A 16,632-nucleotide genomic window follows, 5' to 3' on the forward strand; every position below is an offset into this window, starting at 1 on the left:
CACCATGCACCTAGTAAATTTGTTCTATTTCCGATAAGTAAATATTCTATTTCAACAAATGTTCATTTTAAGCATATTTTTCAGCAAAAAAATATGTTCTAGTTTTTGTAAAAAATGTTCTATTTTCAATAAACAAATGTTCTATTTCAACAAATGTTCGTTTTAAGCTTATTTTTCAGCAAAAAATTATGTTCTAGTTTTCATAAAAGATGTTCTATTTTCAATGAACAAATGTTCTAATTCAACAAATGTTCGTTTTAAGCTTATTTTTTAGCAAAAAATTATGTTCTAGTTTTCGTAAAAGATGTTCTATTTTTAATAAACAAATGTTCTATTTCAACAAATGTTCGTTTTAACTTTTAAGCTTATTTTTCAGCAAAAAATTATGTTCTATATTTTGTGAATCTGTTTTATTTTCGATAAGCAAATGTTCAATTTTAAAAAATGTTCTTTCAAAACTTATTTTCCACCAAAAATTATGTTCTATTTTCACTAAAAAAAGTTCTATATTTGATAAGCATATGTTCTATTTAAGTAATTGAATTCTAGTAATGTTCCACTTCAACCAAAAATGTTCATTTTCGTATTTGGATTATGGTAATGTTCCACTTCAACAGTAAAATGTTCTTTTTCATAAATGAATTCTTGTAATGTTCCATTTCATCAATAAAAATGTTCGTTTTCGTAAATGATTTTGTAATGTTCCACTTCCACAGTAAAATGTTCGTTTTCGTATTCGTAAATGTTCTATTTTGTATTCGTTTTCGTATTCGTAAATGTTCTAGTTTGGAGCTCATTGCTCGCCCTTGGGGGGGAGGGGGGGTGGCTTGCAATGAGCTCCAAACTAATGCCTTTCACGAGGATACTCGAAGCTTGAACCCCCGTAATCAAATCCTTCGGTTGGTTGCGCTTCAGCTGAAAAAGAGCGTGAAATTAATTAGGTGTTCCCTTAGTATAGTACATCATCTCAAAATCATTCTGCCGAAAGAGCCACATACCACCTCTTTTCCCCAAAGCGGCCACTGACTTATAGTTATCAAACCCCAATACACGAGAAACCCTATTGGCTCTATCCTCGTCACTTTTAGTCTCAACAAATATGAAAACCACCAGTTTATAAGTACATAAAACTTTCCATGCATGAGAGAGATAATCACTACTCTTTGCACCACGCACATTCCACATCAGTATCTTCATATTTAAGTTGGGTAGAGAGGTACGCATCTCATTGAAGGTTTTTTGAAATGTTGCCCATGGGAAGAACTCGTCCCACTCCTTCCAATTCTGAGCTTCCCCCGAGCTCCATACATCCTCTTGAATGGTATCATCAATGCATGAAATTCCTTCACCGTGTGAGGAAATTTGCCATGATCGGATTTTCAATTGTAGTCCCACAACTTCCTTTTGAATTGATATAGAGAGGTAAGGTTTTAAAACTTCTCTATATTTAATTTTTTGCTTTCTAATTGCAAGGGATGGATCATCGGGTTTCTCGAGGGAGGTATAAAAACCGATGGAGGAATTGACATCGGGGGAGGGGACAACCTCTTGCATGCCTGGATTGATGCATTCATTTATCTTATAAACTCGTTTATGATTTACAGGCTCAATGTGGTTAGAGAGGAAAGAGAGAGAGAGTGGGGAGTCCACAGTAATGTCTATGAAGGGAGTAACTTGGGTTGCATGGGGGATTTGTTTCGGTAGGGGGGACGATCGCTTGAATTGTGAGAACGAAACTTAAGTTGAAACCGAGCTTCTCAAGGGGTTTGGAGGAATTTTAATGGTGAGAGGTTTCCGGAATGACCCCAAAGAGGTAGTTGGAAGGGAAGGTGATGGGAGGCTTTGAGATCGAGGAAGTAAGACTGGAATTTGGGTCGATTGGAAGGGAAGTGATTGAGTTTGAAGTTTTGAGATGGGGATGTCAATGACGGGGATGACGATATATACTTTCATTGTTGTTACTGATGTTGGAGTTGATGACGATGGTTGAGGAGAGAACATTGTTAGTTTGAGGCGAGGATTCAATAGAAGGCAAGTTTGAAGGTGATATGGCAGTGAGAAAGTTTGCATGGATATAAGGAGGGAAGTAGTCGGAAGAGCAGAGGATAATGGCACACCATTGGGTGGTTTGGCAGAATCAAGAAAGGAAGAAGAGGAAGAGTTATCCTCTAAAATCATGCAAGCTATCCCATCATCACTGGGATTTCCAACACAAATCTCTTTACTTTGGAAGCTGGGTTGGTAATTTCTTGGGAAACAAAGGGTTTCTTCCTATTAATTGGAGCATTAAATTTAGTATTAGGTTTTGAGGTGGTCTTTTTCCGATTTTTTCACCAAGGACCCTCGAGTTTTCAAAAAATTCACCAAGTATCCTCCAATTTTTCAAAATACACGGGGTACCCCTAAGTTTCAAACTAATGCACTCAGATACCCTCAATGACAGCGTTAACCACCGTAGTCATTAACCCTAATTTTCTAGATTTCAACCTAATTAACCACTAATCCTAACCCTAACCCTAACCTTTAGCCCTAATCCTAACAATAACCCTAAACCTAACCCTGACCACCCCTTCCCCACCCTCCCACCACCCCTTCCCCCATCCCGTGATGCCCCCCAACCCCTGCGCCGCCCAACAGGCCCCCATCCATTCGATTTTAGGGAAGAAACGCATAGCAGGGGGAGAACTGAGCTCCGATAGAGGCGACGGACCGTCGACAGAGGCGAGCAGGTTCAGGCTGGGCTACCGCAATTCGAAGCAAACAGGGGAGAGGAATCGAGCCGAGAAGATAGCACAGTGGTGGTGGTGGTGTAGGGGAGCGGTTGTGCTGGGCGTTGCGGAGAAAGAGGGGTGTTGCGCAGGAAATAAGGGTTTTGGGCACTGCGGACGGAGGTAGTGCGCACAGTGATGGTGGTGTGGGGAGAAATCGAATGGGTAGGGGGCTAGGAGGTTGCGGGGGTGGGGGGAGGGAGGGTGGAGTGGTGGTTGCAGTGGGCGTTGGGGCTGTAGGGGTAGGGTGGGGTGGGTGGAGTGGGGGTGGTTGGGTGGTAGTGGGGTTAGGGTTTAAAATTAGGGATTAGGATTAAGGTTTGCAATTAGGGGTTAAGGTTAGATTTAGTTAGGTTAATTAGGTTTAATGAGGTTCAAGACTAACAGCGATTAACGCCGTAGTCATTAAAGGTATCTGAGTGTATTAGTTTGAAACTTAGGGGTACCCTGTATTTTGAAAATTTGGGGGTTACCAGGTGAATTTTTTGAAAACTCGGGGGTACTTGGTGAAAAAACCATTTTTTTTGTTTTTCAAGGGGCTAAAATCTCGGGAATTAGGCAAAGAAATAGTGGGATTTTTCTGTTCGTGCGCCTGGGCTTTGGGCCCTTTTTCATATTACTTACCATAGTCCAAGATCCCAGTTCATCTAATTTAGGGTTTGGAGTTCGCCTTGGTTGAGAATTAAGCTAATAAGCAAGCAAAATGGCCCATTAGAATTCACGTCCGAAGACTTACCCGAGTAAGAGCTTTCGGCTTGGGTTGTTACAGTTGTTAATCAAATTTGTACATTTATCTTTCAAATGTCCATTCCTTCCACACTTAAAACACAGTAAATGAATATTCTCGTATTCAACCACTTGTCAAGCATTGGACACCCAGATTCGTGAAAATAGGGGCTTCTTCAGATCAATCTCTAGCGCTACTCTTGCGTATCTGGCCTTGGTTAGATGATCTGTAGCATAGTCGACTCTAATTGGCTTGTCTGCTATTTTAGCAATCTCCAAAAGGGTGTCCTGACTCCTTGTTATAATACTCCACCGGGAACTCCGGGAAGCGGATCCAAACCATAATGCTGTTGAAAGGATTTTCCAACGGTCTAAAGTTTTGTTCCCACTTGGGTAACCATGAGATAATGATCTTGAATAAACCAGTTCCCTCCTAAAAGAGCACGCTCATAATTATCTGCTAGAGAGAATCAAAACAAGAAACATTTTCCCCCAAAACTATGACCTCCAAATTTCCTTTAGGATTCCACATAATTCGCACACGTTGAGTCATAAAGGAAGGTCTAATTGATATCCCTAATCACTTACCCATAATTGTAAGTCTCCAAGGATTACGCAACACTTCCAATTGAGAGGTTGAAAATTGGACCACTCTAGAGTCTTCCGGCGGTGTTATCGCCATATCTTCCCAATCATTGTCTTCAATGGCAAGTTGTTTGGCTTCCTTAAACAATTGGGAAGAAGCTACAACTGCTTCTCTAAAGAATATAGTCGGAATGTGAGTAGTCGGAGATTTAACTATAACAGGTTAAGTTATCGGATATCCTCGTCCATACTAGATAAGTTGTTGTCCAGATTTTCGTCTGGTTGAATGGAACCCATCGTTAAACAATTACAACAAAACAAACTTTGGAAATAACGGTAAGACAGAGAAAGTCTAGAGAGAAAACAGAAGATAGAGAAAATGCTTAACGATTTGAGTATTCTCAACTTAGTTTCTTATTTTGTTTCTATGTTATGGTCTTTTGTTAAGAGGTCAACTAACCAAGTTGCTCACGAACTAGCTCAGTTTCATCCTATGTAAGTTGGCAAGCAAGGATGGCGCAATGAGTTACCAGATGCTATTGTTAGTTTGGCTTTTGTTGATTTAATAAACTAGTTTCCCTAGTGGATTTCCCTTAAAAATATTGAAATTTTGATAATTGAACAATACATCGCCAAAAATAATCAAAAAATAGTAAAAAAAAATATTAACAAAAATTTCATATTATGAGAACAAAAAAAAAACAAAAAAATTACAAAAGTTAGAAATTATAATGACTTTTTTTAGAGAAAGACCAAACGACCCGAATGATTATATAAGACCAAGTTCCACCAAAGCCTCAAGCCTTTGGAGAAAAGAGTTCAAACAAATACGCACCAAATTTTAATCAATTTCCCATCTAGCTACATAATGAAATAGCGTATTTCCCTCTCATCTAACATATATACACCTAAAAGAGTCAAAAGAAATAAATATAAGTGACGCTTGAGTGACGCTATATAAGTGGGAATAATTTGAGTGACGCTTTGATTAAGACCTCCTTTTTCGAGTGTGACAATAATTATTCTTCTACCCTTGTAGTTCCTTCCATCTACGTTCCTTTAGACATGCAAAAATTGCCTTCTTAGATCTCCCTATTATAGTTGGCACCCCTAATTACTTCTCACGACCATCCACTTCACAAACCCCAAGGGTATCAATAATCTCCTGTCTTCTTCCCAACTCACACTTTTACTAAAAACGACTTAAGTCTTGCTTAGATTGATTTTCCAACCAGATATCCTTTCATATTTGGATTAATTGATAAGAATAATCCCACTTTTCTCTGATCTTCTCAAAGTGGTCCTTCCTTTCAATAATCTAGAAACAATCTTACCTTTCTACATTATCCTCTCATAATAAGCCTTTTTTAACCGGAAACTTGTTACACCGAGTATCAAGCCAGTTAAAAAAAATCCTCCCATGCTACCACTGGAGTCTAGCCCCACATTACTTTCCTCCTGTGCTGCCACCAGTCCACCACCCCATTAATTGACCTTTGCAACATTGCCAACAAAAACATCAATCACGAACAATCATATTCAAGAACCTTTATACTTAATATACAAACTTAAAACAACATACTAGCCCAATCAAAAGGAAATCAAATTGAAAGACCAAATTGGAGGAGAGAGAGAATTGTCGCCGCCGAGCGAGAAATTCCCCAATCAAGCTTGGTTCGAACATAGTAATTGTGTCATATTACTATTTGAGATAGAACTAGGACAACCATAGTTTTCTCATCTAGTGTTCGAGACTATGTGATAACTAACAACATGTGGTTGTTAAGGGTTGGAACTGTTGTCAATCTTGCCATCGATTAAAAGAAACACCTGACGGGAATATACTATAGGTAAAGGGAATACAGGGTCGTATTTGGGGAGGGGCAGGTGCCCAGGGCCCAAAAACATATCACCCAAATAAGTAAAGGTAAAAGAGAATAAAATGAAAAATAGAAAAAAATGGAAAAGAAAAGATCACTGCAAAACTGCAAATGCTGCCGACAATTAAGCTTATTGCGAAATTAAGTTTCTTATTCAATTCTCCCACTTGTTTTCCAATTCAACTAGTTTTTAGGCTCGGGTTATGCCCCGGGTAAGAAAAAAATTCATTTATTGATATAATACTTTATGATAATAACACTAAATACAACTTAGTCTAATGGTTAAGATTTTAGTATATGTGCTTGAGGTCTCAAGATCAGACACAGTTTCTTGTTTCTGCACGCCTTTTAATATATTTGTATAGATGTCAAACGCTCAAAATTTTTGGGTAATTTCTCTTTTTTTTTTTGCAATTTTTGTTCTTTATTTGATTTTTTTAGGTTTTGCAAATTCTGAATTTTATTACTTTATTTTTCGACCAACAATTATTATAATTATTTGAGAATTTCAATGACACACTTTATTTTTCATAGTAATAAATATTATACATTAAATCAATTTAATTTTTTTTGAAAACTTAAATAAGTTTTGTGAAATCAGATTGTTGCTGATTAATTTTAATGAACGACTGAACTCGAAAATAGATTGGGACATATAAGTAGACAAATTAGGCCATGAAAATATATTTTTATTTTTATTTCATGTTGTAGACCTCAAAGGTTGTTAATGCATATAAATTTCAATTTTTCTTTAGTTTTTAGTGTTATACTCCCACTTGTATTTTCATTTAATATAAAATTTTGATATTTGTATATTGTAGAATTACATAGTGAATCGGAGTAATAAAATGATAAATTTAATTTTACCTCTATTGTTTTTTGTTCTAAATAAGTTTAGATTAATTTATAATATTTTATTGAAAATAGTGCAAAGCAAATTAATTAAAAAGAACTGCTGAGCTTATTAAAAGGTCGGTCAATTATAATAAAACACATGTCATCATCTACTAATTACTGGTTAACAAGATCAAGGACCAATATAAGAAGATAGTCTTTAAATGTGGGATTGTTCCAGATTATTGAAAAGTGAGATTAGTATGAGAAGACTAGAAAAAGGTGGGATTATTATAATTAATTTTTCCTTCATATTTACTGACAATATCAACAATCTTATAGCATTCTTCCAAATTAGCTTGAGCAAAAAGTATACAGTAAGTAGCAAAAAAGAGATGAGAAATTTTTGGAGAACTGCATAGTGAATCGGAGTAATAAAATGATAAGTTTAGATTAGTTCTAAATAAGTTCTAAATAGACCCTTAATCCATCATTTTTTTTAATAAAATTTTGATATTATCTAATATAAATTTCAATTTTTTTTATGACTTTCTTTCGGTCCAGGTTAAATTTTTTCGTCTTTAGTCCTTCGATAATGGATGGTTGCAACTTTTTTTTGGTTTTGCAAAATTGAACTTTATTAGTTATTTCTTTATTAATCTTTTAATTGTGCATCTTTTCAATTTCTTTTTTTGGGTTTTCTGATTGACATATTAAATGATCAAACTTTATTTTTAATTTCTTTATTAATCATTCAATTGTGTATCTTTTCGATTTTTTTTTTGGGTTTTCTGATTGACATATTAAATGATCAAGTACTTACATCCTTATTTTAACGTCTCTTTCAAAAATTTCGGACCAAAAAATTGTTTATTTTTCGATCTAGACCGAAAAATAAAACATTCAGAAAACTTGGACTTAATTAGGGTCTTAATATGCAGGCTCGCCCTTGGGCCTCCAAAATCCCAGAAACGGGGATGAGGCGATAACGACAATTGAACTGCTGAGCTTATTAAAAGGTCGGTCAATTACAATAAAACACATGTCATCATCTACTATTACTTGTTAATAAGATCAAGGACCAATATAAGAAGATACTCTTTAAATGTGGGATTGTTCCAGATTATTGAAAAGTGGGATTAGTATGAGAAGACTCTAGAAAAAGGTGGGATTATTATAATTAATTTTTCCTTCATATTTACCGACAATATCAACAATCTTAGATCATTCTTCCAAATTAGCTTGAGCAAAAAGTATACAGTAAGCGGCAAAAAAGAGATGAGAAATTTTTGGAGAACTGCATAGTGAACCGGAGTAATATAATGATAAGTTTAGATTAGTTCTAAATAAGTTCTAAATAGACCCTCATCCATGATTTTTTTTAATAAAATGTTGATATTATCTAATATAAATTTCAATTATCTTTTATGACTTTATTTCGGTCCAGGATTAATATTTCCGTCTTTAATCTTCCTATAATGGATGGTTGCAACTTTTTTTGGGTTTTGCAAAATTGAACTTTATTTGTTATTTCTTTATTAATCATTTAATTGTGCATCTTTTCGATTTCTTTTTTGGGTTTTCTGATTGACATATTAAATAATCAAACTTTATTTGTAATTTCTTTATTAATCATTCAATTGTGCATCTTTTCGATTTCTTTTTTTTGGGTTTTCTGATTGACATATTAAATGATCAAGTACCTACATACTTATTTTAACGTCTCTTTCAAAAATTTCGGACCAAAAAATTGTTTATTTTTCGATCTAGACCGAAAAATAAAACACTCAGAAAACTTGGACTTAATTAGGGCCTTAATATGTAGGCTCACCCTTGGGCCTCCAAAATCCCTGAAACGGGATGAGGCGATAACGACAATTGAACTGCTGAGCTTATTAAAAGGTCGGTCAATTACAATAAAACACATGTCATCATCTACTATTACTTGTTAATAAGATCAAGGACCAATATAAGAAGATACTCTTTAAATGTGGGATTGTTCCAGATTATTGAAAAGTGAGATTAGTATGAGAAGACTAGAAAAAGGTGGGATTATTATAATTAATTTTTACTTCATATTTACTGACAATATCAATAATCTTAGATCATTCTTCCAAATTAGCTTGAGCAAAAAGTAAGCGGCAAAAAATAGATGAGAAATTTTTGGAGAACTGCATAGTGAACCGGAGTAATATAATGATAAGTTTAGATTAGTTCTAAATAAGTTCTAAATAGACCCTTAATCCATAATTTTTTTTAATAAAATGTTGATATTATCTAATATAAATTTCAATTATCTTTTATGACTTTATTTCGGTCCAAGTTAAATATTTCCGTCTTTAATCCTCCTATAATGGATGGTTGCAACTTTTTTTGGGTTTTGCAAAATTGAACTTTATTTGTTATTTCTTTATTAATCATTTAATTGTGCATCTTTTCGATTTCTTTTTTTGGGTTTTTTGATTGACATATTAAATGATCAAACTTTATTTGTAATTTCTTTATTAATCATTCAATTGTGCATCTTTTCGATTTCTTTTTTTTGGGTTTTCTGATTGACATATTAAATGATCAAGTACTTACATCCTTATTTTAACGTCTCTTTTAAAAATTTCGGACCAAAAAATTGTTTATTTTTCGATCTAGACGGAAAAATAAAACATTCAGAAAACTTGGACTTAATTAGGGCCCTAATATGTAGGCTCGCCCTTAGGCCTCCAAAATCCCTGAAACGGGGATGAGGCGATAACGACAATTGAACTGCTGAGCTTATTAAAAGGTCGGTCAGTTACAATAAAACACATGTCATCATCTACTATTACTTGTTAATAAGATCAATGACCAATATAAGAGGATACTCTTTAAATATGGGATTGTTCCAGATTATTGAAAAGTGGGATTAGTATGAGAAGACTAGAAAAAGGTGGGATTATTATAATTAATTTTTCCTTCATATTTACTGACAATATCAACAATCTTAGATCATTCTTCCAAATTAGCTTGAGCAAAAAGTATACAGTAAGCGGAAAAAAAGAGATGAGAGATTTTATATATATATATATAGTGAAAGTATTGGGTCAGACCGTCTGACCCAATATTCTCGTCAGACGGGCTGAGCCCAGTACTATACAATTTTAGTTTCGACTTCCCTCCACAAAACTATGGTAGATTCTCTATCTCACAACTTTTCTCTCGTTCGCACATTTTCTCAAGTATACAGTGGGTTACTTGTACTTCTTAGCTAAACAATTTGCTTCTCCTGCAACACAAAATGAAAGATCTGTACAAGTGTTGGAGAATTTTTTTGTTGATTATATTGTGGACGACATTATTGCTGGGTATCATCATCATCACTTCTCCCCCTTTCTTCTTCACCTTCATTTTCACCTTGAAATGCATCTTCTTTCCCATCAACCACTAGTTCATTTTGATTTTCTTCATCAACCTCAGATCTCTCAGATCCTTCATCTTTTGTTTTGTTAGAATTCTGCTCACCAGTAACAGTCACATTTACATTTTTACTGGTTTTCTTGCTCAAATTACCGCGCTGCTTGTGCTTACTACGGGACATGGTTGCTGAATGAGTAGCCCTGTTTGTATGCGATTGCGAAGATGATGATGATGATGATGATGATAGTGTAGTTGTTGCTGCTGCTGGGTCTGCAATATCACTGAAACTTTTTCTCTGAGCTGCCAAGGAATCTGGGGTTGATGAAAAGAATGACCAGACATAAATGAAACACAAACCCAATATCACCACTGTAGATACAGTAATCAAGGATTTTGTGGCAGAAGAGGAATGAAGAAGAAGGAGAAAGTGAGAGAAAGTAGAGGTTAGTGTTTTGTTTTCTTTTCAATTGGACTTTCTTTTCTTTCGGTTGGACTTTCTTTTCTTTCAGTTAGACTTTCTTTTCTTTCAGTTAGACTTTGTTTCTTTCAGTTGGACTTTCTTTTCTTTCAGTTGGACTTTCTTTTCTTTCAGTTAGATTCTTCTTTCTTTCAGTTAGACTTTATTTTCTTTCAGTTAGACTTTATTTTCTTTCAGTTGGACTTTCTTTTCTTTCAGTTGGACTTTCTTTTCTTTCAGTTGGACCAACTGAAAGAAATAATGGGCCAACTGAAAGAAATAATGGACTAACTGAAACAAAATGAAGACTACCTGAAGAAAGATGTAGACTACCTGAAAAAGAATAAAGACCAACTGAAACTCAAGTAAGTCTAACTGAAGCACAAAAACCCACTGAAAAACAAAGAAGACTAACTGAAAACAAAATGAAGACTACCTGAAAAAAAATTGGAACCACCTGAAAAAAAATAAAGACTACCTGAAAAAAAATTAGAACCACCTGAAAGTCGTCCGACCAAGATTATGGTCGGACGAGTCCGACACAATACGTTCTCATATATATATATATATATATATATATATATATAATATATATATATATATATATATATATATATATATATATATATAATATATATATATATATATATATATATATATATATATATATATATATATATATATATGTTGGAAACGGTTCCCTAGATTGTAAAGACATATTTATCGAAATTTGCGCCTTAATATTATTGGAAAGTAATTTAAATTGTTGGAATGTTTTTCCACTAACAGTACAAAACGTCGGCCACCACAAGAACTTAATATGGGAGAAAGGGGAGAAGGCAAGATATAAATTATTGGCATGATTATTGGTTTAACTTAAAAGAATAAATAGAAAACAGATAATGAATAGTATGAGTGATAAGTGCGTTATTAACGCACTTTATGACCTCCTTTTGGTTGATTTGATCCTCTTTATTCCCTTTTCTTCCCTCTTTCTTTCTTATTTCCCTCTCTATTTCTTTCATTTGATCATTGTTGATCATAGTGACATTTTGCTATAAATTTTGACTGGATCTCTAGTACATTTGCTTTCACCGTGTTTTCCCGTGCTTTGATTGCAGGTATGACCATATGACATTTTTCGAGGTCGAGATTTGGGAGATACGGCATAAGGAACGAGTTGGAGAAGTCAAGCGAAGACTGATGTGCGATCGCACCACTTTCTAGGCGCCCGCACGTCTCAGTGATGCGCCTGCACCAACGGGACTTTGTGATGTCAAAGGGTCAGTAGGCATGATGCTCCCGCACCAGCTATGAGGTGCGCCCGCACCACCTTAATGCATCCACACCATTTGGCGCTTGATGTTAGATTGGAGGCAGAAGGAATGGTGCACTGCACCAACACCTAATTTTGGTATTCCAATCTGCAAAAGAAAAAAAAACTCGAGGCTGCAATTAAAAACGAGAGTTTTTGTTTTAGTTTGGATTAGGCATTAATATTCTAGACAAGAGAATATCATTATGGTTCATATTAGATAGAAAAACTTCAAGCTTGTTGCTAGATTTGAGATTCCTAGGTCATAGTTTGTGATTCCTGCAACATCGAAGGTACTTTTCATTTAATTTAATTTCAAAGTTTCAGTTTTGTTCCCTCTTTTCATGGTTGTTCTTGTTCTTCCTTGTTATTAGATTTCCTTTATTATAGTTTCAGAATTATTATTTCTATTAAATTAATTATCTCTTAATTATATTTAGTCCTAGATTAGTCATAGATTTCATATTTAATTGCTTAGAATCCATGATTAGTGAGTAGTTTCTTATCTAGGGTTAGGGTGAAAGTATGGAGTAGGGTTTAAATGTATTGTTAATGTGATTATGATGTTCTAAAGATGTTTATGCATTGATGTTGGTGTTTTGAGGCCTTAGGATAGATATTGATCACATTTATACTTTAGTATTTTGAATTCAAATGTTCTTTAAATCGAATTGAACTCTTTTATCATCCCCAAGAATCAACTTAATTTCTAGGCCAAGATATTGAGTAGAAATTAAGGGGATCCTTGATTAAGGGCTTTTCGAATTCATTGGATCTCTTAATCAATTGACTAAAGACTATTCGAGAGAGGATTTAGTTGATTGATTAAGCGATCATTCTCGAGGACCATTCAAGAGAGGACTCGGATATTTTAGAGGAAAACTAAACCTTACATAACCGTCTCCTTTGCTTCACAATCGCATTAATGATCGTTGCTCCACTTTGATCCATATTAGTAACCTTAATTATAGAGTCTTCCTATTTGATATCACTAGTGGAAAAATGAAGAAGGGCTGTGCTGAAAAAGGTCTGTAGGGCTGCGCTTTTTGACAGCAGCCCTTTCAATAGCAGCCCTTGACTTTTTAAGTAGGGATGTGCTAGAAAAGCGCACCCCTTCACAACAAAGGGCTTCGCTTTTTAGGTAAAAGCGCAGCCCTTCTAAGCTAGAAGGGTAGCGCTTTTACCGAAAAAGCGCAACCCTTCCTACCAAAAATAAAAAGAAAAAAAAAATTGACATTTTTTTACTCATAATCTCACATTTTCTGAAATTATACAGAAGAGAAGAGAAACGAAACGAAACGAAAATGAAAATACTAAACCCAAAACAAAAATAAGAATGAAACGAAAATGAAAAAAAGGAACAAAAACTAATATACAGAAGAGAAAGAAATTATAGATCTGAAAATACAAGAACATTAATCAAATAAATGAAAATACAAGAACATTAATCAAAACAAAGAGAAGTATACAAGAACATTAATCAAAACAAAGAGAAGTATACAAGAACATTAATCAAAACAAAGATTAAGAAATTATAGATCTGAAAATACAAGAACATTAATCAAAAACTGCCTCCAAACATTGACCTAATAATGTTTAAATATGTAAAACAAAACCCTAATACATAATTAAGGAAAATAATAAAATTCGGAAATACTTAAAATGCCTATTTCGAGCCTTAAACGAACTCGGATGGCTTAAAAAGCCTATAGGTCACAGCATAGCGGTGAGTTTGACTCGTTGGCCCGTTCCGCTTCCGAAAAGGTATCACAATAGGCAATCGGACTTCGTCGGCATGATTAGGTGCAAATCATTTCAGGCTTTTTGTCGCGTTTTTGTTGCGTTTCTGGGAGTTTTTGAGAGAGAAGGAGGAGAGGGAGGAGGGACGTGAGAGAGGATGAGGAAAATAGAGGAGGGACGTGAGAGAGGATGGATAATATATTTGAAGCCCGCTCAATATTTCAAAGCCCGCGATTTTTTTATTTCAAATTTTTTTAAGCAGGGTTGCGCTTTTGTACAAAAGCGCAGACCTACTAAGTAAAGGGTTGCGCTTTTCTTCAAAAGCGCAGCCCTTCTGTTATGTAGGGCTGCGCTTTTGTACAAAAAGCGCAGCCCTTCACTAGTAGGGATGTGGTTGTACAAAAAGCGCGGTCCTTCCTCCGCAGTCGTTCCTTTTTTTTCCCTAGTGTATTTTAACCCGCTTTATTTGTTAGTTCTTTGATATTAGCTACTAGTAGTTGTTACCAAACCATTCTTATCAATGAGCCATAGCTACTGAAATATTGAGAACTAATAAAATGAGAGATAAAATTGAAGATGGGAGAATCTTAATTAGAAGAAAACCATAACCTTCCAATTTTTTTTTTTAATAATTTACCTTTCACTTTTTCAAAGGTAGAGCCCATCAAAAAGGGGCCCCTGGGCACATCGAGAAGTTTAGTAGTTGCTATTACTTCCACATCTCCTCCCCCTTTCCCCATTCTTTTGTTTTTTTAATTTGTAGTAGCCCTTTTTAATTTGTAACTTGTAACATTTTTGCCCTATTAAATTGATATTTTTATTTATCATGAAAAAATATTAAATGAGGGTGTCTTGGAAGCTATAAAGGTTTGCCTTGGGACAAGTCTACATTATTAAATGTAACGTCTCTTTAATTAAATACGTGGTTAAGATAATAACATATATTTTTAAATTTAATAATGTTAGTCAATATTTATACTATATACCGCTTTTTTTCAAACTATAATATAGGTTTGCGTTACTATTAAAATGTTTATTGTTATTAAACAAATTTCAAACTTCTAGTCGTTTGAAACTGTTTTGCTATTAATATAATTGATTTTTTTTATAAAAAATAGTTTGTTATACTTTAGATTTTTATCAAATAATGGACTTCAAACGTTTCATGGACTGGAAAGTTTGTTGTTTGATTCTAAACAAGAATCTTAAATTCTTCTTGAACTATTACTAATATATATAACATTTTGTCAAAATTAACAAATACAAATGCAGGGAAATATAGTTAGGATACAAACATATTCTTTTTGTTACTAAATTAATATCACCCCTAATATATTACAACTCAAAACATGTTCTTATCGGGGTTGAATGTCTTCTTTACGAACGAACTAAGGGACTGTTGAATGTCTTCTTTACAGACCAACTAAAGGGACTAAACATGCTATTGAATATGAGTATGGAGTGTATTAGTTTAATAAGTGCATCTTATTAACAAAACAAAAAAAAAAATTAAAAAAAACTTCGTCGGAAAAATTTCCATTGTTAGTGGCTTCCATGTTTCGGTTGTCTTCTGACTCTTCTCCGGCCATTTATATGCTTGCATGGAACAACCTTTTATTTTTTTAAAATTGCAAAGAGGTGGGAGGTGGGAGTATCTATATCTATACAAATATGTTAAAAGGCGTTCATATCAAAGGAACGACACCATATGACACTCTTCTCAAACTTCTAATACACGTGTTTATAATCTCAATAAAAAATATTAACACTGCGTAGTTACACTAGTAGAATAAATGTTATTTGTTGCGGTTAAAAAGTGTCATATTGCTGCGGTTTTAAGCGCGCAGCAATTAAGGGGGCAGCAATAGGTATTAATTATATTGTTGCGGTTTTAAACTGCAGCAATATCTACAAATATTGCTGCGGTTTTTAGGCCAAACCGCAACAATATTTTTATGTATTATATATTTAAAAGAGAATATTGTTGCGGTTTTGGGCCAAAACCGCAACAATATTTCAAACTATTGCTGCGGTTTTCGGCCAAAACCGCAGCAATACTTCTTGGTAAAAAAAAAAAATTTTTTTTTTTTTTTTTTACATTTTGCTATCAAATTTGAATTAAAATCAGGCAATTAATCACAAAATAATAAGCATATTGTTGCAGTTTATAGTATGACTCGCAGCAATAGGCATTGGGTAAGTAAAAAATCATAAAAAAAAAAAGAACAAAAAAAAAAAGAGAGAAACAGTAAGCATTTCATATGAAACCAACATCAAGTCTCTCTAAGATCTTTGTTCCAGATAAAGAAAAAAAAAAGCAAACAGAACTTCATAGACAAAAAAAACTAAAACCAAACCAGATCTGAAAAATAAAACCAACATAAAAAAACCAAAATAAAACTGAAAATTAAACTAAAATATGAACTCTTAACATAATTTGTAAAAATAAAATAAAATAAAAATGGAAAAACACAAGATATAAACATCATATCTAAAAACAATGAACAAATACAAAAAGAATTTGAGCGATAATTTGCGAGTCTGAGCGATGACGATAATTTGGGAGTCTGAGCGACGCGACGTTTTGGGAGTCTGAGCGACGAGTCTGCTGAGACGATTCGTGAGCGACGACGAGCGACGAGTCTGGTGGGACGTGCGAGCGAAGACGTGCGACGGCGACATGGGAGTCTGCGCGCTGGCCGACGGCGACGTGCGAAGATGAAGTTTGGCGCTGACCCTTTGAAGACATGCGACGGCGAGCACTAAGAGGTGCGAAGATGAAGTTTGGATTCAGAGAAATGATGTTTGGGAGGATGAGAAGATGCGTGGGGTGAGAAGGTGACTGAGGTGCGAGATAGGTGTAAGAGGCAGAGTGAGTTTGGGAGGATGGGAGAGGTGCGAAAATGAGTGGTTTGGGAAGATGAGAGAGGCGTGAAG

The sequence above is a fragment of the Beta vulgaris genome, chromosome 2 (genome assembly GCF_026745355.1).
Source record: "Beta vulgaris subsp. vulgaris cultivar EL10 chromosome 2, EL10.2, whole genome shotgun sequence".
In the NCBI taxonomy this organism is placed as follows: domain Eukaryota; kingdom Viridiplantae; phylum Streptophyta; class Magnoliopsida; order Caryophyllales; family Amaranthaceae; genus Beta; species Beta vulgaris.